Source organism: Botryllus schlosseri, chromosome 10, assembly GCF_051294905.1.
Source record: "Botryllus schlosseri isolate E-star chromosome 10, Bs_hap1, whole genome shotgun sequence".
NCBI classification, from domain to species: Eukaryota; Metazoa; Chordata; class Ascidiacea; order Stolidobranchia; family Styelidae; genus Botryllus; species Botryllus schlosseri.
In genome coordinates, this window is record NC_137245.1 from 27,578,800 (window position 1) to 27,605,787 (window position 26,988).

Below are 26,988 nucleotides of genomic sequence, written 5' to 3' on the forward strand. Positions count from 1 at the left end.
CGTTGAACCGATAGCAGACGGTATAAATAATAATAAGATCTTGGTTGCCTTCACACCTTAATTAACGTCCACTTGCAAAGTAATAAATATAATTATTACTTTGTAATTACCTTGTAATTACCTAATAATTATTATTTTGCAATTGGACGTTAAATAAGTTGTGAAAGCAACCACGATCTTACTACAAGCGCTTAGTTACTCAAGAGCTTACATTTGTAGACTACTTCCACTTCCAGTCCTTCAATCCAAAGCTACTTACTTTGACACTCAGAATTTTGTATTGAAGATTCTGCCCATTTGCACTACTTGGGCCTACTCAAGTGCTTATGATTGATGATTCTAGACTACTACTTCGATTCGGCATAGTTTTTAAAGCAACAAACAGCCTGTAATTTTAGTTTATTTATTTACTTGGTAATCGCTTCTCCTACTTCTACTTGAGTACCTACGATGATTAATTTTATCACCTCTATGGTGGTCGTCGATATTTTTCTGATTACGACCTCATCATCATCATCATCATCATCATCATCATCATTGGTTTATTAGCAATTTTTATCAGTTCAATACACCACAAAAATGCGATACAATGAAAATATAGGAAGGTGTCGAAGCGACTTGGAGTATAGTCTATGGAATCAGACACCCACCTTGGCCCAGGCGATGTGAAGAGGAAGCATGCACACTGAATTGAATTTACTGTCAGCAATTGGGATTTCGAGGCTTGATGCAAAGGTTAGGCTATCTCCGACAATGTATTACAGATTGCTAGGATTCTTCGGAATTGTGGTGCAATGCAGAAACTAGTCGAGTTCAAGTCGTTACAAAATATCAAAGTAAACAAATACAAAGTCAAATTGATGCGCTGAGAATTTAGAATCCTGTCCTGATCCGGATCCGGCACTCAGACAATAAACGCGAATCCGGATCAAATCCTATTTTGGAAAAACTTGCCAGACTCATGTCTGGTTAAAATCCAGAATCCTGATCCAATATATCTCTTGAAAATCTTCAAGGTATCGGTCAACCGGAGGCGGCAGCCTATACTTTTGGGCTAAGGTTTTCTCGCCGCCGATGCCAAGACGATTTGCGGGGTCGCATGTTGGCCGAATCTTCATCCGTGTTGGATGTTGGTCTCGTGTGGCTTGATAATGGCGCCGAAATGTCATGAAGTCCGCTTGTTGAGAACCTTTGCTCTTCTATACAGTCTATGGATTACACCCATTTTTCTACAATACAAAATAATTTAGAGAGTATATGTTTAATCAGTGCTCTGTTAACCGAAAATATAAATTCATCTAATTTGAATACGTAAAATGCATAATGACTTCATGTTGCCCGAAAATATGTCAATGATACGCGGGAGGTACGGAATCGTCCGAATGCGTGCATTACTGACGTATAATATATGGCCTTAAAATCCCATGCTATTTCAACAGGGTATATTCATTCAACTATCCGATTGTCCAGCCGATTAATCCAACTGCGCTTTGAAGTTATGTCCCTCTCTATAAATCATCAGCTTCTCTAAATATTATTGGTTCGCTGGCAGTGAAGTAATCTTCGAGAAAGCCCTGGTGTAGAAATAGGATGCAATCAGAAAGAGCAGTTGATTCATTGCACGAGGACAAAACATGAGCGTACTTGCAGATACTCAAAAGTGGGACGAGCCATTGCGTCTTTATGCCAGCACTGCAGCATCAGCTCATAGAGCGAGTCGGGGCAACCCTGCATTTTCGGCATTCTGTGTCCTCTTTCTACCATCTCCACAGGATCTCTGCTCATCATACCTGAAACGAAATAGTTCGTTTGGTGACAGTGAGCAACAAGACCAGCTTCTAATTTACCAGGGTATGGGATCCTTCCTTTCGTGACGATTTCCGTGAGCGTAATCCCGAAACTCCAGACGTCTGACTTGATGGTGAATCGGCCGTACAGCACTGCTTCAGGCGCCGTCCATTTGGTTGGGAATTTACCGCCTTGCCTGGCGTTGTATTCGTCGTCATCGATGAGAGGGGCCAGCCCATAACCAGCTAGTTTGCACACCTGTTGCTTGCCGACCAATACGTTAGCAGCACGGACGTCACGGTGGATGTAATTCATTTTTTCGAGATACGCCATACCGGAAGCGATCTGTGAAAATAGGGCCCTTCACAACAGGACAACAAACGTCAGGAATGTAACCAAGCCAGATGTCTTCGAGTCACAAGTCAATCTCACTTTTATAGTTTTGACTCGAGTCAAGTCGAGTCATTTTCAATTCACCATCGAGTCAAGTCAGAGTCCAAGTCAGCGAGCAGAGGTCGAGTCCGGGCCTTGGTATTATGACTCGAGTCCGAGTACAAGTCATTGTGTTGACGGCTCAGTTTCCAGTTAAAGTCTTGTTAAACCCATTTTTCGTAGCTCTGTTTCGTGATATCGAATGCTTCGCATTTATAATATGCTAATTTTCCTCACTTTTAACAGTTTCTGGCCACATTTTCAAGTACGAGTGCAAATATAGACGAAATCCCGTCTGAGTCTCGAGACACAGATTGACACGAGTCGAGTCGAGTCCTTTCCGTATTTTAAGCAAATGAATCGAGACAAGTCGAGTCATCAGCAAATCGCGACTCGAGTCATCACAAACCTGACAAACATCCTATCTGTTGCACTGGAGATATGCTGACCTGAGCTGACATATCAATATGTTCTGGCAATTTGCTGGTTCTACCGTCTCCATCCTTCATATAATCCAACAAACTGCCGTTGCACATGAATTCAGTCACGATATAGATCGGTTCCGCTGCAACCTGCGAAAATTGCAGTTCGAAAAGTGATCTGCTGAGGCTGGAGGCCGCGATCTCATCAAGTTAGACAAATATGGCAACGTTTGACAATCTCTATAGTGTATACATACTATGACCGGCTCAGTTATCATAACCTTGTGTTGAAAATGCTTAACAAAGGGCAGATCGGGTCAATATAGGGGTGTTAGCTTTCCCGTGACCGCTAACGTGCCACAGATTTTTCTGTGGCCGGCCATGAAAAAGCGTTGTCTCGTGGCCGGCCATATTCATCATGGCCGGCCACCAGTCCATGCCCAGTTCGTGATTTTCGGCCAGCTAGTTGGATCAAAATACGTCCGTTTCACCCACTTCGACTATACTAGAGTAGATCATATTTATTTACACTACGAACTTGGCGGCTATACGACTGCCACTAATATTGCACGTACTTAAATTGCATTACCACATAACTTGATTGAGGATTTTGGGGTTGGGTTCAAAATTACATGTTTACTAAAGTTGTTCGGAAATAACCTTTTTTTCGAATTCAACTTAAGCAACTTAATTGTTATTGTTCGGCATCTTTATATAGAAATGCTACTTTGATGTGTTTTTTTTTCTAAATATTATTGATGAAAAAATGAGTGACGCTTTTCGCCTGTGAGGCCAGGTGTGTCACGGACTAGAATGTGCGATCGATATACCAAAATATGGGCAAGAACCGATTAACAAGTAAGTACCACAAGATAGAACAAACTCTGCAACATGGGATAACATTTCGGGGATGATCAATAGATTTTTGAGTGTTGAAGTGATTTTGAGCTCGCACGCCCTGTCGAATAAAAAGTTCCGATGAAAATCATATCGATTGCAGTGCAGCAAAAATGCTGGACTGTTTCAGGTACTGTACAATGGTCGCATAGGTCGGTGTCGCTACATCCAATTTCATATAAATGCGCTTTCAGGCGGCAATGGTATGTACGAAGCCGAAATATTAATCGTTCGTAGAGCCTATGTCGATGCAAAGATGGAAAGTGGCCATCAGTCAATGATCTGTGGAAATTTCGATAGTGACCTCCTCGATCATTTCGTTGATATTCGGTGTTCCAGGTCGCTCTACAGTATTGACGTACTTTGGCTTTCGCCTCAGTGTGACTAGTTTCGTCTGGAAGTGTCTGAGAAGGGGTATTTTCGATATCGGTCATGGCAGCTTGCCAAGCTTCGCTTTATTCAAAGACGACTGTGTAAAAGTTTTCGAAGCCTTCACATATAACTTGTCGGAAACAAGTTGTATAGGTTATTTATTATCATCACTTGCACCATTGTGACGCATGCCCTAAGTATACACCATGGACTTATGACCTATGTCTATTACGGCACCATGCAGAAGATACGTTCCGAACTACGAAATCAATTTAAAATTTGATGATTTTATTCTCTGATTAATTGACAAAAGCCACATATGGGAATTGAGATATGGAATGCTAATATAATCGGCAGACCGGCAATGAACTTGCCACGGACCGGCGGTTGAAACACACTTATTCATACCACGATTGGGTAACGAAATTACTGATCATTAATGCTAAGATGGAATATTACGGCCTTCCATGAAATTCCTTGATGGCCCGCCAGCATGGCCAGCCAATGACGTTTCGTGGCCGGCCAAGTCGGCCATGAAATTCGCTACGGCCGGCCACGGAATATTTGTGAACTGCCACAAAAAATCCGTGGCCATTTGGTTGCCACGGGAATGCTGTAAGTCCGTCTCGATTGGTTCGACCAAAACAGCTACGGCTACTCACCACAGCATAAAGACTGACGAGGTTCTTATGGCGCAGCATTTTTATAACCTTGGCTTCTTCCAAGAAGGCCTCCGGAGACATCGTGCCAGGCTTTAAAGTTTTAACGGCCACTTCTGTCGTGCCATTCCATAAGCCTGTTTCCCATCAGAGTGACGTTAGTATCGATAACGTTGGCTCCACAGCACATCATGCCACTTAAATTCTTCCGAACCAAAAAATCTGCTGATTTGTGACAAAATTGTGTACGTAAAATCACATATTTAGACCTAACTTCACGCCTAACTTTGATACTTTATATTCTTGCAAAATCTCCGGTTACGCCCGACAGTGTAATGTAAATAACTACGTATAAGGTTACCATACGTCTTGTCTTGGGGGGATTCGTCCTCCTGATTAAGGAAAACGGAAATGTCCTCTGAGGAGGCCCAAATGTTCTCCTTTTTGAAAACACGTCATTCTTTATAGCATTGACGGTCAGGGTAATGGACAGGCTGAACTAAAAAAAACGCCATAAATGACGTGAAATCTGTAATGCGGCCGTTCGAGCGGATCATATTTTAGACAACACCACATCAGTATAATTAAAAAGTGGGTAATCCGGGCGCAGATGACAGGATGACCTTTTTAAGTCAGCAAAACAAGATTTCTATTACTAATTTTGGAATGGGAAGTTTTTGAGTCCGGTAATTTAACTTCTTTGATTTGTAAAAAGTGTCCGGCCCTTCCAGATTCCAAAATATGGCGACCTTAATACGATATTTACAAGTCACTCTTACCCGTGTGTGCTTCCCGGTTTCCTAAAATACCTTTACAAACTACTTCAAAACATCCATCTCCTACTTTTTTCTGTAGTTCAAGCTGTTTCCTTGGAATTCGCCAGACACCCTTCGCGATTCTCATAGTCCAAGTCTAAGACCAATTGAGGTGTCGAGGTTTCCACAATGAAAAGTATTATCGAAACTATGATTGTCGTCCACATAACTCTTAGCGGTGGGGAGCATATAATTTCAATACTCGAAAAGAAATCATCTCTCTCTGCTCGAATCAATTAGGCTAGGACTACTCGAACGATTGCGCCCAGCTAGAATTAAGAAACATGCAGAACAGAATGTTGGGTGCCAACATGAAAACTAAAAGGCGAAGTGCTTGTTCATATGACCTTTCCACACTTCTCCGAACATTCCGGCTCCCAATTTTTTCTGCAGCTTAAGCTGCTCTCTCGAGATCTCCCAGACGTCCTTCGCGATTCCGATGGTCTGCGGGTTTTCGGCAATGGGGCAGGATGACGTCAGGCGACAGCACAGACCGTCCGGACCACCTACGCGGCATTACAAGTCCGACCGATTATTTTCGGTTTGCCGATAATATCGAGCTGATATCACAGATTGATAATATCGGTATCGGCCATCAGAGGGTAAAACGTATCGAAGATTTTCTTGACGTCACAACATGCTAGTGGGAAATCAGAGCTAGCTATAATCTGCTAAACTGGGAATATTGATTCAATTCATATACCTACAGTTGCCTAGATGTAGCATTTCTTGTTTAATTCATGTCCAAGAATAGCAATTGCTAGAAAGCTATATGACTCTACAAAAGGAGGGAGTCAGAACAATGCAGTACAATTAGCAGAGATTTGCGGCCCAGCTTATGTGGATAATGTGCGGCTCATACCGTGTGGATGTTGATTTCAAATGATCGCGAATTCAGTCACTCACCCATGTAGTGCTGAACAAGACTCTTCAGTGAATCGAACTGGGCCCTTGCAGTGAGATAAAATTCACCGCTGTCAAGCTTACGAATACGATAATGCTTGACGCTTATCCCGTGAGACGCATCTTCATCCAATACAGATAACGAGAACGTTCCTTCAATGGATAAGATGGCGATTCATATTTAGTTGGAAAACCACCATCTCAGGAGTATGGCTGATTTAGTCCGGACATTTCGGTCATCGACTATTTCTACAATTCAGGGGTAGCCAATATTTTTGCTATTCACGGTCGCATTTCGATTACTTATGTAGCCTTATGTTCCAGGGCATAGATGTAATTAATAACTGGACGCCAAATACACATTTTAAACTTTTCATGTCTATTCCGGTGAACTCCGGACTAATATATACTTTAATATCGGCTACTTTACGTACTGAAAACGCAAGTGGGGTCATGGTATACATATATAGTACCTGGGAGTCGCGAATTTTTTTTTCAGATTCACGAATGAATGTCGTCATAGTATTTTAACATATTACTATCAAATATTTATCCGTTCTCAGCCCAAATGATCAGAGTCAACGGTATAGAGTAGGGATGGTGTGAACCTCTGAAAGGTTCGGGTTCGTGTGAACGCGAACCTTTTTGAAAGGTTCTGTGTGAACACGAACGTGAACCTCGTGACGTCATATTGCTAATTCCAACCCTATCTTTCTATGAAGTGATAGCCTATGATACCTAGCGAAGACTCGGGCCACATAATGTCACATTGCTGAAGTACATATTGGCGTTTTAAACGTCGCTAAATGTATCAACCGCGGTTATGAAGGCATATAATAATCTCATAAAATCAATATATTCTGTCGCTTTGCCAACAATTTCGACGAGGACTTACCAGGGAATATAAGCTTACGCCTTAACGGTCTTTGACAGACCGGACAATATGTTCGGAGTCTGAGTATTGCTACATTGATATTGAGCAGAGTGTAAAACGGGTTTCTATACTCGCTACCGATACCATAAACAACAAGTTATATAGCAGTAGCCAGCACCTTAATCGCACGGATTTGGTTTTAATGATACAGTAAGGATATGAAGTCAAGATTGACCCAGTACGCCCGCTCGATTTTTTACATCAGAAAACGATATCAATGTCATTGATTGGTTGAATAAGCATCATTCGCTGACTATACGTATATCGCTCGTGATGTTGTGTGGTTGCGGGTCAAGCTCACAGCAGAGAGTCACTAAATATTCACAAACGGAAAGCTGGATATTTCGAGAAATTTTTGCAACAAAAAAGCAAGTAAAACTTTTAATGTTGTCAAGGTGCATGCTCGTTTAGTTTGATTTTTTATGCTGCCAGCGCCATGCATAGAGTGACCCGCAGTTGAAATGCAATATATTTTAACCAAAGATCTTATAGTGAAGTCCAAATTACTATTTACCAAAAAGTTCACAGTGCAGAACCTACCAAGGTTCTGTTGTGAACGCGAACCTCTAAATTTCCGAGGTTCACACACAGAACGCGAACGTGAACCTCGCGTTCACACCATCCCTAGTATAGAGTTCATGGAGAGGGTGTTTTCGAAAACTTAGAGCAAGTTATAAATGATGATGCATCTTCGAGTGAGCCAATTGTTATTATAGTCATGTCATTAGTTGCATGCTGTTATTTTTGACCTCCTATCAGGATTGTCGGTAAAGTGGGAAGATACTGGAATCGCCCTAACGTACCAGAAACAAATTTCTTTTGTGAGGAGCACACGTTTCCGAGTTGGTATTTCTAAATACGGGGCGCATTATTTTCCTCTCCTGTTCGCATCTGTACTGTGCTACTATAATAAAATCGAAAAATGAAGTCGCATTGAGTCGAGCATAGCGCGAAGAAAACTCCAGCAAGTGCATCAGATATTAATAAAAAAGCGGGACGCGGCAATTGTGTCCCACATACAGCTTGAAACTGAAATGACGTTTCTATGTTCAGTTACTGTGACACTGCGCAGATATAATTTCATGGATGGCGATTGAAATATCGTGTGATTACCTTCAACCGCTCCGCCTTTCCGAAGCAGGAAAGTGCCTCTCGTAGAGCAAGAGCTGGTTAGCAGACGTTCCGAGTCTTTACGTCCGATTTTTTCAAAGAACCAACTGAAGAACAAAGTATATTGATTAAACATCATGTGTGTTACTGTTAACGTATGGATGGAAATTCAGAAGACATTCCAGATGCATGTCATGATTAGATTGTGGTGCTCGATCTGATATGCTATCACAATTAAATATCTTCAATACAGATTTGATCTAAATAAATTATTTTACAGGTATAGTATAATATCCTTAGTTGAATGCCTTATGAACGACCACATTCACGATTGTTGATACGATACATTGTTGATATACAATGTTCTTTCCAATTCTCTAGTAGTTGCTGACGATTACCCTTGATGAGTCTCAGCCAAAAATATTCGGATTAATTTCAATATCAATGTACTCTTCAACTAGGGTTACCATATTCTGGAATCGGGAAAGGAGGACACTTTTTCAAAAATTTCAAACTGAGAATACCGAAGGAAAATCCTGAAAAATTGGTAAATTTATTTCACTTCGTAGTCGGTTGACTAAAAAAAAGGTCAACTTTCGCTCGGCTCCCGAAAGACCAGCCTCAGCGTTAGTTCAGTGCTATTTTATGGTATCTCGGTCGAATTTTGCCCTATGTTTAACCAAAATTATCAAAAAAGAGGACATTTAGGCGTTCTCAGAGGACATTTTCAAAAACCTGAAAAAGGACGACAAATCCTCCTGAAGGAGGACGTATGGTAGCCCTAATTCAACCATCGGTACCGACTTTTTTTTGCGACGTGGTGAAGTCTTGTGATGTCATAATTGTCCCATATCGATGACGTCATCGTCTCACTAAAACGCACTTTACTACTAGGGCTGGGCAAAATCGAGTACCTGAGGGATTCGATTCTGAATCACGTAATATGCTTCGAGTCGAGTAATCGAGTATCACTCATTATGACGTCACAACAAAATGTAATATGTCAAAGTTCCAATATGTACCTTTTGTGCCACCACAAAGAATATAATGCCTGTTATCTAGCAATTTAAAGATACTTTTGGTATTTCTTCGACCCTACCGATTCCATTGCACTTAGTTACAATGTTGTAGGAGGGTCATGACTTCAGAAATGTTTTTCTAGTAACGGTCGTAGCTTTGTATTATATGTTTTTGTATGCTGCGATACGACCAATCAAGGTTTCAAGGCTCCCACAGTGGAAAATAGCATCCAAACAATATCTCTCGTTGATAAAATGACTTTCAGTTGCGAGGAGCGTATAATTTCATTACTCGAAAAAATCGTATTTTGCTACTCGACTCGAATCATTAAAATAATTACTCGATTCAGATTCGAGTACTCGAATCATTGTGCCCAGCCCTATTTACTACATGCCGCTGGTGTACGTGCAGCGTTAAACCATTCGTGTGGCGTTTTAATACCGGCCCTGCACTCATTAATATCAAACCATGCAGTCGAATTGGCAAATGGAATATTAAAACGGTACGATCATTCGAAAATGTAACTGCGCTACTACTCCGTCCGACGGAATGCATCGAACAAAAATCAGAATTTACGTCACTGAGAATTTGGAGCTGCATCAATGTTATTAACGCATAATGCGCCGTGTTAGTAACGAAATACACTACGCACTGGCTTGACAACTTCGCAAGTTACACACGGCAACTCTGGAACTTGAGGTTTCAAGCAGACAATAATGATGATTACAAACGCGAAATCGCGCAGCCAATCAGTAATTGTGTCTTGCGGTTTCTGGCTTGGCGTTAATTAGCTCGCATCGCGGCAATTGTTTGCAGATTAAAACAGCGATTTTGGGGGTATTGGTACATTTCCCGATTTACGTTCGCGAAGCATTTTGAGAGCACATTGGTCAATTCGTTAATTCAATTTGCATATCGACGGCCGCCAACACATACTGATTGAAGTACGTGTTTACGGCTGCAAAAATTTCCTTCTACGGCCGCAGGTTGGCTACCTCTGGGCTAGAACTAATTCCACTTCCGGGCGCATGCCGCGATCTTAGCAATAGAAATCCACTGTCTACCAAATGCCCAGTCGTTTAATATTCGATATTGTTGTTATCGATACGAGTACATCCAGCAATCAAGTTTATCGGAATATAGAAGGTTCCCTGTTCAAACGAATCGAATAAAATCAGAATATCTGCCACCCAGGATCTCCTATGCATCAATATTTGACAATGGTATGGCATGGCCTACTGCACATTAATAACGAAAGGGACACTGAAAAATGACATTGTGCGAATGTATCAAGTAAACAACAACAAATATGGATGATTGCAAACGAGAAAGCGTGTATCTAATCAGTATCGCCAGCCACGAATGGGTTTTGAGTTTGACACCATATCGAGTAGCTTTCGTCGCGACAATTGTTTTCTCATTATATGGGTGTTTAAACTGTATTGCTGCATTTCCCGATTAATCTCACTGGCAAAGCCTTGTTAGAGAAACGAATATGCGTAGAAATGAATTTCAATTTGCATGCAACACACCAACGTCCAGCACATCCCTCCAATTTCGCGCTCCGATTACGAAGACTATCACGAAGCTAGCTAGCTCAAGAATGGTTTGTAAGCTAATGTGGGCGCACAAAATTTAGATTTTAGAAAAGCAGATCGTCTATTTGTGTGCCTGGTCGGGAGAGGAGATCTAGGATGGTGTTCGTGTTGACGATTTTGGGCGTATGATAAGCTTGCCAAAGAGTCCGGAAGTGCTGTCAATTAGCGATTCCCTGATCTCTGATGAACAATTAAATACGCGCGCGTATTACGCAGCCTCGGCGACAGTTTTCGCAAATCAAAATGTCCTACTTGATGGCACCGATTTCAGGTAGTTCAGGTCTTTGTAGTCTTTTAGAACTCAAGCCATGATACACATCTTCTGATCGTTACGTTCAAGTATTAGCGGGAATCAATTACGCACATTAACGTATGTTTGCAGCGATTCGATGTTATTCAGTTTCGCGATGCCTCTCTTCAATCAATATGACGTAAAACAATCACTAATTAGTTTAAACTCGACCGCATTGTCTCCAAACCAGCGAGACATAGGAGCATGCTAAGCATGCCAACCCCGAGACGCGATAGTTAGGTCAGAAATGATATCTTACGCACCAGGCTTATTGCAGATGCTATTGTGTAGGTCAGCGATGATATCGTGCACACGCGTAACCTCGCAAGTCGGCGCCTATGTATTATACTATATTTATTTTAATTATTTCCAGTTACAAAACGAGTATGGAATAAAAAAAATGGAAACTTTTTCTGATAAATTTCGCTTGGAACAGGACTCAAAGTTGATCTAATAAGACACGTCAACATATATTTTGGCCCCGCAAAGCCCAGTGATATTTCATACTTACTCATGACAAATATATGCACTATTACAGAGCTCTTCAACCGTGTGTTTCGTACACACTAGCCCAAGTTGTACCAAAATTTTAAAAGGGCGTACCACTCACACGATTTTACAGGGGTGGACCAATTCCGAATCAAAATGGACCGATGACTAGCTATCACAATAAACAGGCAAGTGTACACTCTAAATTCAAAGCATCGAATGAAACACCACATTGTGCATGGATATATAATATATATACGATATTTGGCTGACACATAATTGCCTGAAATCTGACATCGAGAAGCCGCCATATTGCGTGCAAGTACGGTTGCATTTAAAACAAAAATCGATTTAAAACAAGCATGTTTAAACAAGGCCCTAATTTAAAACATGATTTTTATTGTTTTTATGTTTTCTTTAAGGCCATGACGTCACGTATATTTAATTGTGACGTCATGGATTGATATTGACAATTGAAAATATAAGGTAAAAAGAGCTCCTTTGACGAAATATATGTACTATTGCTGTTGAGGGTTCCAACCATCCCATATCGATATACGTCGGCTACATCGGGTGGTAATTGTCCGTAGGCTCATATAACATGTATTTTGTGAAGTATTTACACAAGTATGGCATAATTTGACAACTTAAAAAAACACAATTTTTTTTTGTTTTAAGAAGGTCTTTTTTTAAAACACTCTTTAAAACATGTTTTAGACAAAGTGTTTTAAAACACAGTTTGTTTTACATGCAACTCTACGTGCAAGTCTACACATCATCAGAGAAGGTTATCAGATATGGGCTCGAGCTCATATGATATCATTAGCGATCTGTTGCAGTCAATATATAAGTGTCTATACCAGGCCTGGGCAAAGTGCGGCCTGCGGGTCAAATGCGGCCCGCCGAGCGATTCTGTGCGGCCCGCGAAAGGTTGCCTGAAATTTAAAATATCAAACCTACTTTTTAATGTTGCTGCGTGGACTAAAACCATAGGATGTATAAACTGAAGCGGAAATTCGTTTACTATCAAGCCTGTTCATTAACTTACCGTGATTACGCACCCTATATGTACGTCACATGCCTAATCCAGATTCAAAGTAAAGTCAATGTAGCAAATTATGCCGTTGGAATTAAAGCCACAAGAAGTCACCAAACCTTCTTTGTTGCCATAGTCAGATTACACATTAAACGATCTGTGTTTCAAATTGTTACGTGATGTGTTTCCAAATCCATAATTCGTGAAACAAGTGAATCAGTGACATGATTTTTATGAATATATCACCACCCAAAAGGATGTCAAATAAGAGAGCCGAAAGTTGAAATTAAAAGATGGTTATTAACTGCAACGTTGGCTAAACAACGTGGCCATTTCGGCAAGCTGCACACTTTTTGGAAACCAGCTACCAAGAAAATAAGCTATATATTATCTTTAGGACTGTAACTCCCGCACCCCAAACCCCCCAATTTGGTGGCGAGCTCGACGGGCGCCCGAAATTATTTCGTGAATGAACATAAATTAAAGGGTATTTTTTGAAAATTTATGTAACTTCATTAAAAAATTTCTCGCGTGCCGCGCGATTTAGAGGTTAATGGTTTTTAGAGTTGGGCATTTCGGCGTTAGCCATCACCGCGCCACGACGTACCAAGACAAATGAACTTTAGGCCAACACGGGATTCCGAGAAGGCACTGCAATTGCAACTGCTGATCAAATTAACCAAGTGAAGGAAAACAACTCGACAGCGAGAAAACCTTGGCCGAACAGGACTGGCCTTATGTTGACCGAAAACCACGAAGTCCAATTGTCCATAGGCAATATTTGCCAGTGAAGTAATACCAATCGGGAATCGGGAGTGCCGTTTTAGTTTGGTATGCTCTGGCGATTTCAATATTTTTTCACATAGCAGACGGGAGGTCACGAAATAACAACATGTAACGAAGCAATTACCAACGGGCCCTCCCGATTATTTCCAAGACAGTACCTCACTCAGTTCTAGCGGTAAAACTGAGTAGGCCACCACGTGGGCTGAGAGAGGTTAAAAAATACAGCAATATATATTTACCAATATTATTGACCGATGGAATCATGAATCATGAAAAACATCCGCGCTTGGTGCGATCAGGGCATAAACGTTGCCAATTAGTGTATACAAGACATCTCGTGCATCTCGATGACGGCTTGTCTGGGGGCGAAGCCACCTGGAGCTTGGTTTAGAACTCTATGGGAAGCCCAAGACCAACGTTTGGGAGGGGGCGGGGGAAGACGTCGGGTTGTTCCGGCCATTCCAAATACATTTTAACTTATTGATAGAGAATCGCGGATATGGGTTTAAAGAAAGTTCAGAATGTATCGTGTTTAACATTGTTTCAAAATATGACGGCAAATAAGTATTTTTGGGGTAATTAACCGTCACTTTGTCATCCCCAATATCAACACATCCACTGAGCCCCAATTCGTGCAATTCACTGCTTTCAATTTAGAAATGAAATCAATACGCTTGATATTCTAAAATTTCTTACTCGGCCCGCCAACATATTTCTGCTTCTCATTTGGCCCGCGGGCAAAAATAATTGGTGGTCAATACGCTCACATCAATATCGGTGGGTCAATATAGTCATTCTGTGTGATGTACCAATTATTACTGACCGCGAAATCAGGAGCAACCGCCGGATATGATGATAATTAAACTAAAAAAGAAAAGAGAATAGGCCTATTTATTAGACTGGCTGTCCCAGCTGATCACAACATACTACAAAAGGAATCAGAAAAACAATCAAAATGCGCAAACCTCAAAATGGAATGTGAGAAAATGTGGCGATGCAAAGTAAACATTGTACCGATCGTCATTGGCACTACAGGGGTCGTAAGCAAAAAACTCATGCGACATATCCAACAGATTCCGGGTAACGATCACGTTATTGGGCTCTGTGCATATTCTTCGGAAGGCCTTGAATGCACCACTGGACTTGAATTACACTTCTGCGCGTGAATCACAGCATAATTTCTGTAATTTTGATTTTTCATTTTCAATCATCTCTATGCCTCTGCTCTGTAACCCATGCCAATTCTTCATCTACCGCAATTCTGTAATCTGACCTCTTCATGTATTGCATAGGAACAACAATTTGACTGTATTACTGAAATTTTAAAAAATTACTCCAATCTCGCCATTTTCCTTTGGGGGCAGGTTGCTCCCCGCGGATAATGTGTGTATATAACAGTTTTACTGTGAATAAGAATATAATAATATTAATATAAGTTTAGATTTTCAAAAAGTAAAAAATCAGAAGGCCTTACTCTTCACATTGAATTGAATTGATGGGAGCGATATAGTTGCTCGGTATATATATCCTTCTTGCCCTGTTGATAACGACATCGCTTTCCACCAACCATCTTCTCTGTACCATGAAGCGTGCGAATACAAAGCAGGTCCGGCATGCAATAAAAAATTTAAATGTGGTCATTGAATTTCGCTAGCTATTTGAAACAAAGATTGAGTCGGCATTTAATCTAATTCGATAAATGATTTAAATATGCATGAAACCGAAGCGTTGTATCGATCACATATGCATAGGACTGCCAAACACGTAAGTAAATACATATCCTCAGTCTATAATTTTCTGGCAAAATAGAGTACAGAATACGAAAGTCGTAACGAGTTGATTTGACGCGATAAGCCATGATCAAGATACAGTATGAGCATTATGCTCAAATTGCTGATGAGTAATGTACTTATAAAGTATATTTGCTCGATTTAAAATTATACCAGTGGGTTGATTTAAGTTCAGCATTAAGCACTGTGCGCAGAGAGATTTGTTTTTGGGGTATTCATGGTGTTTGTCGACTACTATGGTCAGTTATACCAGGCCGATATTCTTCTTATTTTCCGTAACTGCCGACTTATAGCACGGCCCACCTCTGGGCTTTTGTAAGACACCGCTGACGCTGACGCTGCGCAGAGAGATAGATAGAACAAAGATTAATTACTATTTCGTTTGTGGTCAATTTATCTGTGACATAACAATAGATGATCAATAAAACTCACAATCATTGAATGCCCGGATGTTCTCGCTGGTCACATCAGCGTATTGCGAACATACCGAACATATACAAGATACAACTATTTTGTCGCCACCGATGACTTGATGATTTGAAATTGACTCGTAAATTTTGCTCCGATTCACGAGTCAAACCACATTTTTGAAATACCGAATCAAGTCACGTGATTTTTGTAAAGTGACTCGAGTCAAGTCAAGTCATACAGAAAGGCAGACTCGAGTCATCCCAACATTATGGTTTCCAAGTCGTATTCAAAGTGTTGATGCTGCAGACAGCTAACCCAATAAAAACAATCCCAGAGCAACACTTGGAATATGACTGTGAAACTTGAGAACAAACAGTGTATGTACTTTTAGACACCTACTCAAGCATAGTATCATACTTCGCAAATTCTAATTTACTTACGTGTTGCTGAGAATCAACAGATTATCGCCTTTCTTTAATGTCAAATCATCTTCCGTTCTTGCGTCATAACCATACAATGCGACGAACCGATTTGCATCACCTGTTCAAGTTGTATGAATGCTTTGTCTGTGTATATTGCGACTATTCGGCAACAGCGGAAATATTTTGAAGTTAATGTATAAATTTGGCCAGTGGTGCGTGGTTTGGTGCGTGCGTGTTACATATGCATAAGGTGATCGAGTTCTGGTGTCTTTGTGCAAGTTTAGGACAGGTAGTTATAAAACTTGAAACCTGTTAAGGCTATATATAGTCGGCTACGACTATTCAGGAGGTTCTCGCAAGTCAGCTTCGGGCGGGCCATTGAAGCATGTTGTGATTTCGTGACCTCCGGTAAAGATTGTCGCTACTCTAAAGATATTGGAATCGATCACACGTACCATACCAAACCAAGAAAAACTTCCTGTGCGATGACTCGCATCGTCACATTGAACAGAACTATTCGGCGCCAGACATATTAATATCGATAGCCTCGACTAACATGCGTCGGTCATATTTGGTCAAGGTTTTACAGCCGCTGTTATGCAATCATTAAGTAGGGGATACCCTACTAAAACTGATGAATTGCCTTGGAGATATTTATGACTAAATTAAGTAGGCTATCTCGTACGTGAACAATGTTCACGTGGGGTCACCATATTTAGAGACCCGGAAAATAGGGAACTTTTTACAAATCATAACATTTATAATATCGGACAAGGAAAAGGGTATAGTTAGGATATTCTTTACGAGAAATGCCGTTCCGAAAAAACATCATTTCCCGACTCACGAAAGACCCGCTCTAATTCAATATTGGTGTATGGGCTAGAAAAAAGACATTTTTCGAATTCGATCCTATTATAGACCCGTTCGAACCCCCATATCCCAGATGCGCGTAATTTATGGAGTTCTATGCTGTCAATGCGATAAATGAGGGTGAATTGTCAAGAAAGAGGACATTTTGGCGTCCTCGGAGGACATTTTCCATTTCATGAAAAAGGAGGACGAGTCCTTCTAACAATAAAGGACGTATGGTAACCCTAGTTAGCGAGATCTATTTAAAACATGAAGCAAAGGAGACGAAATATCGTTTTTCCCAATTTACATCAAAGTCTACTCTATATCAGTTCATTGACAACACAATCCCTACTTGCGCATTTCTTGAGAGCATAATCTGACTATAGAAAAATATTAAACAGCTACCTTGCTGGTTGCATCGTGTAGAAATGTGATCGGTTGACGGTTGATTCGACTCGTCACGAGATTGTCCAGATGGACCGCTCTGCTGCTCATTGCCGGAATGCGACTGATCTGTATTATTTTTCTTGAAAATACTACGAAAGCACTTGAGGATATTTGACATATTTCCACAACAGCAAACTACACTACGATAATTGACTGTATTTAGATGAACAAACATGAATCGCGAAAGGTGAATAGAACTAACACATCACTCATCTCCTCTGAAGTTAATAATTAATAGTATCTATGTGAAACATTAAACCAGTGGTTCTTGGCCTTTTTCTTCCTGCACCCCTTTTCAAAAACTGCCTAGGTCTAGGGCCCCCACCTATTTTAAGGATTGCAGTAAAAAACAATGGGTAAGGCGAGGCCCGAGTCCAATCGGTCTTTTCGGATTGGGACTTTACTGGTAGAAGTATTTCGAGCTTGAATCGAATGTGGGGACCATTCGACTAATTACCGATATGATAATTGTATGTGCTATACTCGGGTTCGAATCAAGGTTGCTATAACAACCATCGGGTACTGGCTCATATAGCGTCTGGTTCGACCCCAATATAAACGAAATGGTGAGCCGTAGGGCATGTTGTTGATCGGTAGATCGTCGTGTCGATCGATGGCCGGGTTTGTTTGTTTGTTTTGAGGTATTAATGGTGTGGTCGACTGCTACGGTCATTTACACTTGGCCAATTTTCTTCATTTCTATTCCGTAGCTGCCGACTTGTGTAGCACGGCCCACTTCTAGGCTTTTATAAAGACACCGCTCACACGAACGTGATGGCGAGGAGGAGCCTAGATAAACCTCTTACACTTAGGTAGGAATCCTGGAGTCGACCTCGGTCGGACTCGAACCCACAACCCACTGGCGTTGCAGCTTTGGATTATACCACTACGCTATCTCGCCACATCCCCGGAGGGGTCTTACCAAAGACCTGATTGGTAGTACTGGTTTTCATGACTTCCCTGCTAGGCACCCATGCATTAGTGGGATAGCATGGAGGATTGATGCAAGACTCAGAAAGCCATCCAAGACTATATCTGCACCTTCTTTGTCAAGCGGCATATATGCCCATCATGCACGCATGGCTTGCATATGCATAGATCGTGTGTATGTATATCATGAGTCGGTGTATATGCCGCAAAAACATCAAGGACAAAAATTAACTACGTCCTTTCCTTCATCCCGAATTCACATCTGCGATTAACGATACGGAAGAGTTATTGGGTTTTATTTTATTGCTTTGTCTGACTACAGTAAACCCACTCAAAATGAGATCCATGCCTGCTCACAGTGAAAAAGTCCTGCACCAAGATATTAACTTTAACAAAGCAATCGATATTATATGAATAACTTTCTCAAATATCATTTTGACCGAAAAGCTTCAAAGCCTATTTAGCAGGGCTGTGGAGTCGGAGTCGGAGTCGGAGTCTGGGTAATTTTCGCTTGATGGAGTCGGAGTCGTGAAAACTATAATAGCTGGAGTCGGAGTCGGAGTCGGAGTCGATGGGAAAATACTGACTGGAGTCGGAGTCGGAGTTTGTGAGAATGACCCTGACTTCGACTCCGACTCCAACTTCTCTATCATAAAAAGATTTGCTTTCAAAGGATTTTCAATAGAATTTTTATGTACCACCAATCACTGTTATTAATAACCATACAGATCAGGCGCGGCCAGCCAATGGCACGCAGGCCAAATTTGGCACACGAGAAGGTTTGGTGTGGCCTACGAGGTATTTCTCGAAATTATTTATGACATCAGGTACAATTGCAAGGCCAACCAAAATTTGATTAGCATGACCGCGAAATTTGATGATGACTAAAACAACAGTTCTGACGCATTGACGTATCCAGGGGCCAGCAACATTTATCCCAGATCTTCGTATATGACCATAAAGTAGAATATTTCATAGCAGATTTATTTGACTTGAAATTTTTCTCGGTACTTCGCATGATTCATTGTCATTAGATTTCTTGCATTCGGTATTTGAGCCACCTTTTGAAAATTATAAATAATATTATTCACAGAATTGAGTCTAACTATATTCGCAATTAGGAGATAACGTGTCGTCCAACATGCGGCTTCGCTTGTGCACTCGCAGCGAGATCGTCGACAAAACATGTGCACAAAATGATAGAGGCATGTTCACTGATACCGTCGATTTTGCTATGTCTAAACGTCGAATAATCCTGTCCTTGCCGAATGAGCCCAGTGGTATACAGATGCGACCCCTAATGTATGTTAGCAACATATTTATTGATATAATTCAGTCATAGTATCTTGCAAAAAAAATTCCCGCTTCGCGCGACCAGGGCCTGATTGCCCAATGCACCGTTGCATGACATATTGTCATCAATTTTAGAGCGTATTGATATAAGTCTTGTTTGCAATGTTACCTAACTCGGTTCACTCCCATCGAACGACTAAAAAAAGGTTATCAACATTCCAGTTGCCCGCGCAATGGTTCGTAAATCTCATGTGTCCCTTTGGCCGAAAATGTTGCCCACCCCTGATATAGTTAAAATTAGACCTTACTTGCAAATTACAACTCAGCTGCACAGGGAAGAAAATCGCAATATGCGTTTCGCGATGCAGTCAAAATTGATGCAATTTTTGGAATTATACCATGATTCTGTGACAGGTCAAATGCATCGGCTGGTTTTGTAAAATTGTAAAAGTGATGTAAATATGACCAAACGATGCTTCCCACTTGACAAAATTAAAAATATTTGTAGTGTAGCTTAGCTGTTTGGGTCGAACAAATGATGAGGAAAGACTGTAAGTCCCAATCCTTGAATAATTGATTAAGTGCATGTAAACTAGACTTAGGCTATGGTCTTTTAAATTCCATTTGTGACCAATGCCTATTAGTAGTAAGTAACAGTGTGTGTGCTTGTAATCAGGATAGTGTGCAATGACAAAATTAGTTAGTTCAATCTCTTTATTAGTTGCTGACTCATACACAAGAGCTACACTTGGATTTTTTATCTACGTTTTTATTATACAAGATTGGATATCTGCCATATTTGAATGATTCATACATTTCAGGATAGTAGAGAGTCCATGTTATAAAAACTTGAAAAAGGAAGGATATATTCTTTCATGTTAATTGCATAGTGGATAATTCGAGCTGTTGCACAATGCACCAATTTTGCATGCCACCGTTAATCATATGTTTGCATATGTTTAATGGTTGTACGATAGTCATTCAACCGACAATGTGGCATATAATTTTCGAAGTAAATTGGTAATACTGCTGGAGTCGGAGTCGGGAGTCGGAGTCGGAGTCGGAACGTTAAAAAACCCAGGAGTCGGAGTCGGAGTCGGTACGTTTAAAGACTCGGTAGTCGGAGTCGGTATATTGAAAATGTGTGGAGTCGGAGTCGGAGCCGGAGTCGGTGGTAAAATTTACCGACTCCACAGCCCTGCTATTTAGTGTACAAAGGGCTCTCACTCTTAAAAGCGGCACATTGCCTATTTCTTCGAATTCGACAAACTGTGCGCTATGGGATAAACTACCTCGGTGGTTGTCAACCTTTTTGTCTTCGCGGACTCCTTTTGCTCCGTCACGGACCCCTGCGTACCCCCCAACTTTATTACAAATTTACCCCAATCATCGTACAACCGTCATCTGTTTTGTGCAAATTTTAACTGTAGGCTAGTGATAAACAGTAATAATATGAATTTTCTTGAAATTCACATCATTAGCTACTATTTATGTAAAAATTGGGGAAACTTTTATTTTAAAGCGAATTCTGTTGCTGCATTTCTCGAGTCTCGAAAATCCGCGCTGTCGATTTGATATGAATGAGTGCCGAAAATCCATTTCCGCAAAAATGGTGGTAAATGTAATAACGCGCAGCGCTTCCGACGACATCCCCGAGCATGATCGCAAGTCGCAACATATATGGCACCAAAATTAAGAAAGAGTCTTTTAATAAACATACAGCGTCCGTCGTCCATCCTAACGACTAGCAGCTCATCTTGAAGTTATTCCGGAATATATTCCGGTTATGTAGGCTCTATCACAGGAAAATTGACTTTTACAAACAACTTTTTAGAATAAACTAACAAAACATCTCGAAACAGCAATATGTTTGGGCTATTGGGAATTTGACAATTGAAATGAGCTTGTGCAGAAAATATTTCATCTCAGACGGTCATTCTGTTTATGTGGGTCCCGAAGTTTTAATAGTTACGGAGCGAGGCAGTCTCGTGATTTCTCAAATTAAAAAAATTAAAAATTAGATATATCAACCAATTTGCAGGTTTCGCAGACCCCCGGTTGAGGACCACTGAACGAGCTAGTTCGAAACATTTTGTGGAAAATAACCCGAGCCGGCGTGACGGAGGCATTTTAAGGGGGATTCCATAGTAATACCGAGAATGCTATTACCGAGATGGACATTATCGAAAATACTGTTACCGAGAATGGACATTTCCGAAAATGTATATCACCGAGAATGGACATTGCCTAGATTCTAGAGAATGACAAGACCTAGAGAATGGACATTACGGAGAAAGACATGACCGAGAGAGAGAGAGAGATGATATTCTTTTGCGCCTGCACCATCGAGATGCTTTGACAACGGAGTTGCGATACGGCCCCATGAGGTCATCTTGTCTGCGCCCCCGTTTTTTTCTCCTCCATGCCATCTGAGATTGCTGAGCGTCTAGCAGGATAGCTGCGGATACCAATTTTCGAGTCTTTGGTATGACCCGGCCGGGGATCGAGCCCACGACCTACCGCTCGAGAAGCCGGACGCATAACCATTAAACTATGGCGCTTCTTCGATATACGCCCGAGATCGAAACAGTGTTTCACGTAACACCAGCAAGTGCTTCCCATGAGCACGATACAATTTTATAACCGTCAAAATAATTTTTTTTGCCCTTGGAGAGACAGATATTAGGGTTGGAGGTGGGTTAGGGTCGAAGTTGGGGTTAGGTATCCAAAGATTAGGGAAGGGGAATATTAGGGTTGCGGGAGGGGAAATATTAGGATTGCGGGAGGGGATATCAGGGTTGCGGGAGGGGGATATTAGGGTTGCGGGAGGGGGGATATTAGGGCTGTGGGAGGGGGGTTATTAGGGTTGGGGGAAAGGGAGATTGGAGGTGGGTTAAACCCCGGTTAGGGGTAATCTAACCCCAACGTTGAACTTAATCAACCCCCTAACCCCAACCCCAATACCCCCCTTCCGCATCCCTAATATCCCCTCTCCCACAACCCTAATATCACCCTAACCCCAACCCAATATCCCCTAACCCGAGCCCTAATACCCTCTCACGCAACCCTAATATCCCCTCTCCCACCTCCCGCAACCCTAATATCCCCTCCCACAACCCTAATATCCCCTCCCGCAACCCTGATATCCCCCCTTCCGCAACCCTAATACCCCCCTCCCGCAACCCTAATATCCCCCTCCCACAACCCTAATATCTCTCTCTCTCTCTTGCAACCCTAATATCCCCCCTCCCACAGCCCTAATATCCCCCCTCCCGCAACCCTAATATCCCCCTCCCGCATCCCTAATATCCCCTCTTCCACAACCCTAATATCACCCTAACCCCAATATCCCCCTCCCACAACCCTAATTTTGGGATACCCCAAACTCAACTTTGACCCTAACCCACATCCAACCCTAATCTCCCTCGTTTCTCTTCCCTAATACCCCCCTCCCCCAACCGTAATCTTGGGATACCCTAACCCCGACTTTGACCCTAACCCACATCCAACACCAATATATCCATTCCACCAACCCTAATATCCGTCTATTCAAATGAAGAAAAAAATATTTTGACGTTTATAAATTTATATTGTGTTCATGGGGAAACATTTACGGGTGTCATAGGGAGCACTGTTTTGATCTCGGGCGTATATCGAAGAAGCGCCTAAACTATCTCGCTCGAGGACGGACACTGCCGAAAACCACACTACCGAGAACAGATATTACAAAAAAAGACGGCACCGATAATGGACATTACTGAGAAGAACGTAACCGAGAACGAGATCTATACCTCAGATTTGACAGCGAAGATACCCACTATTCGGTAATCTTAACATCGGTGATCAAAATTCCTTGAATGTCGACTTGATGTCATTGCTTGCGTCACGGTGGCAGTAAAAATAAAGTTAAACACCAAATTGAGATGGAGCTTGGGTGCTGGCTTCAATGAATTTAGCTGGACCTTGTGCACACGATATCATCGCTGGCCTGAATAATCACATCTGCGATAAGCCTTGTGCGCCAGATGTCCTCGCTAGCCTGAACTGTCGCGTCTCGGGCCTCGGATGCTTTCGCTCCTATCTCCGTGATTTAGTAGAGACAACGTCGTTAAGTGTATGCTAAAAGCGATTGTTATGTCGTACTAGTTTAATAGTGACACAGTGAAACTAAATGACATCGAATTTCCGCAAACAGACTTCAGCGACAACACCCGCGTATCGTGTTACAACGCAATTGTTCAATGTTCATATTAACGATTACGTGCGCATTGCGCATACACATATTAATCCAGTTTTAATAGAATATAGGTCTAGTGACATACGCAACTGGTTTTACAGCTCTAATTACAGAAAGGTGGTTGCGACGTAGACAACATACAGCGAAGCATAAGATCTCGTCGACTTCAGTTCGATATCATATCCACTCAGAACCCAATTTCGTGGATGATAATGATATATCAAAGTCGGCATCTAACATATCGGTATACATTTTAAGATCATTCTGTTCGATTGGATGAGTAACGTCTGCCCGACATTTTGCTCCTTTATATTTCTGATCGTCCTGCTCTATTATTCGATCAATAGCGCAGCAATAATGCGTGGGGAACAATACCTGACGGCACTGACCGCGCATCGCGTCTTACAAGTGTTCTAAATCACATCGTTATAAATGCCGCTGAATGATTTTATTATTTTCTCGGTAATGTTCATTTTCGGTAGTATCTTACTCGGTAATGTATATTCTCGGCAATAGTATTATCGATAATAGACATTCTCGGTAGTGTCTTTCTCGGAAATAGCATTCCCCCGGTATTGACCGGACACGTTAAAGGGGAGATATAGAAATCTAAAAGTATGAGTTGCATTTGAGCCCATAATCGCCTCAGGCCACATGTCCGCGTTCGTCCTCGCAAGTAAAATGAAGACGTTTAGGTGCAAATTTCAATATGACGTTGTGATAAACTTCCAATGATCCTAAAAAAGGAAGGTGTGAAATTTAGTGATCTGACCATGCTCCGATAACTGGTGTGCAGATGTGATAAGGAAGGTGTGAAATTTAGTGATCTGACCATGCTCCGATAACTGGTGTGCAGATGTGATGAGTCATAAAAAACAAATTACCAGTATGTTTGAACAGAGTCATCTGCTCCAAATCCCGTATCAAACTTTTGTTTTCTATCAAAGATTTCAATGCTTTGAAACTAGGAGATCCACATTGCAACCATCTAGTTCTTAGGCTCTTATCCCCAGTCAAAGTGCCATAGCTGCAGGAATATGTCTCCCCATCAACTGTCCACTCATGTTCGCCGGTGATGTGATGCAGAAGAGATATCCATCTTCTTTTTAGCACCTGCAATTGCATATTGTTATATAAAAAGTTCCTAATATGTGATGTCAGACATAGTTGATATGTAGACTTACACTGCTGACAGCACCACCACAAGTGACTAGTGATGCTTCTTGTCCATAGTAGCAAGTCTTCCATACCTTTCTTCTTACCCAGAGACACCAACTTTTTTTTCAGTCCTGAGAAATGGTTAGTAAGGCAAAAAAAGATTCAAATAATAACATCCAAGGCACGCTCCATACCAACTTTTTCCATTGCAACACTGCTGGAGCACTCTGTTTTTTGGACCAATTGGACGTGGACAATCTTCTCAGTCTTCTCCATAAATGAATATACCATATATTTTGCAGAAAACCAGGTGAGTCCGATGAAACGGCACAACTTCTCGATGTCATTGCAGCTTGCAATAATGGCAATGTATATTCTATATACTATTACGAAGACTCTGGGTAGAGCAAGACAATAGCGTAGACTAGTGCTTTTCAACCTTTTTGAGCTCAATTTGCACTTTTTTTGAAAAACAATTTAATTCGCACCAGCCAGCTGGAATTTATTACACAAAAAGAAAATGAAAAGCTTATCACTTTTGTATTTGTAGAGCTTCCTGTAGTCACAGAGCATCATTATTTCACATTCAGCGTATCATATTGTTGATTAATCAAATACTAAAATCACTGCAGTAGAAAAATCACAGATATCGCACTTCTGCTGTTCTCAAGGTCTTCGTTGCTTTTTCTGGGGGTATCGTGCAGTGATTTCTTTCGAAGCTTAAAGGGCGAACCCATGAACAATATCACTTTTCCACTAAATCGACTTGTTATGTCAACGCTATATGAATGTGTGTGCCGAAATTCCAATACTTTGCATTCAAATCAACACTGGCATCGCCCACTATCACTTACAAGGTAGGGTTATCATATTTTTGATTCGGGAAAGGGGGACACTTATTCAAAGTTTTCAGAAATAGAATAGTGGATAAGTAGAATCCTGAAAAAAATGGTAAATTTTTCAGACTCCGTGGTCGGTCGACTAAAAAAAGGCCAACTTTCCAGTTCAACTCTGGAAATACAGTTTTTCTTTCACACTTAACATTGGTTGACTATTTGGTTGAAATTCTTTTCATTCGCACAAGTACGAACCCTCACACAGGTTGAAAAGCACTTTATGCTGTAGTCGTTTTTCGGGATAACAGTAATTTCTTATCCACAACACGAATACCACCAGTCAGGGTTCCCCATGAACATGACAAAATTCATGACATTCAAAACTGGTGTAGGGTTCGGGTACTGTAGGAAAATTCATCATGCCTAACCGAAATCCAACGGTACGCAAACCTAACCTTAACCCACAATTCCGCGGCTGACCCTAAAACACATGTATTCATTATAATGTAATCATACTAATCCTGAAGCCATAATTTTACGATACCCTCATCTTATGATTCTCCAACCTGAATGCAAAACCAATTATGACCGATCTGAATTTTGAAATGTTCAGAGGGCACACTGATTGGTGATGGTAATGTTTTATACATACGACAACATAAGAATAGGACATGATCTATTCCTGCCCTCAAGAAATAGAATACACTAGGCCCAATTAAGAGAAAAATCTCCTGACTGAACATCGTCAGTGGAACGCCGTATCTACACCATCTTGGCGTGTAAGACATATTTCCTTCATAACATCGGCTGACAAGTGACAACTTTATAAAGTTCGTCCTCTGCGTGACTGCCTAGTGCAGTGGTTCCCAACCGGTGTGCCGCGGCACACTAGTGTGCCAATTGGACTGCTCAGGTGTGCCGCGAGCAAATGCGCTAAACTGGGTCGAAGTATAACAAAAATCCAAATTTTGAGTGTGTCATTGTTGGAGTTTCTATTGAATTTACGATATCAAGACACGCGATGTACAATCCGATGCAGTGAACAGATGCAAGGATGTA

At 41.3% G+C, this 26,988-nt stretch overlaps 1 long non-coding RNA gene and 1 pseudogene across 2 annotated transcripts; both read right to left on the reverse strand.

The window, feature by feature from the left end:
- Nucleotides 1-519: 519 nt before the first annotated feature.
- Nucleotides 520-17,638, reverse strand: LOC145448428 (tyrosine-protein kinase yes-like; annotated as a pseudogene). Its single transcript, XR_013917903.1, has 11 exons — nucleotides 17,434-17,638; nucleotides 16,195-16,294; nucleotides 15,028-15,128; nucleotides 8,336-8,439; nucleotides 6,292-6,441; nucleotides 5,733-5,891; nucleotides 4,574-4,707; nucleotides 2,670-2,792; nucleotides 1,848-2,133; nucleotides 1,645-1,790; nucleotides 520-1,574 (listed from the first exon to the last, which is right to left on the reverse strand). The product of XR_013917903.1 is annotated as a tyrosine-protein kinase yes-like (transcript).
- A 6,973-nt stretch (nucleotides 17,639-24,611) lies between these two features.
- LOC145448913 (uncharacterized) lies at nucleotides 24,612-26,988 on the reverse strand. Its single transcript, XR_013918066.1, has 4 exons — nucleotides 25,288-26,988; nucleotides 25,120-25,224; nucleotides 24,820-25,048; nucleotides 24,612-24,672 (listed from the first exon to the last, which is right to left on the reverse strand). It is a non-coding gene; the product is annotated as an uncharacterized LOC145448913 (long non-coding RNA).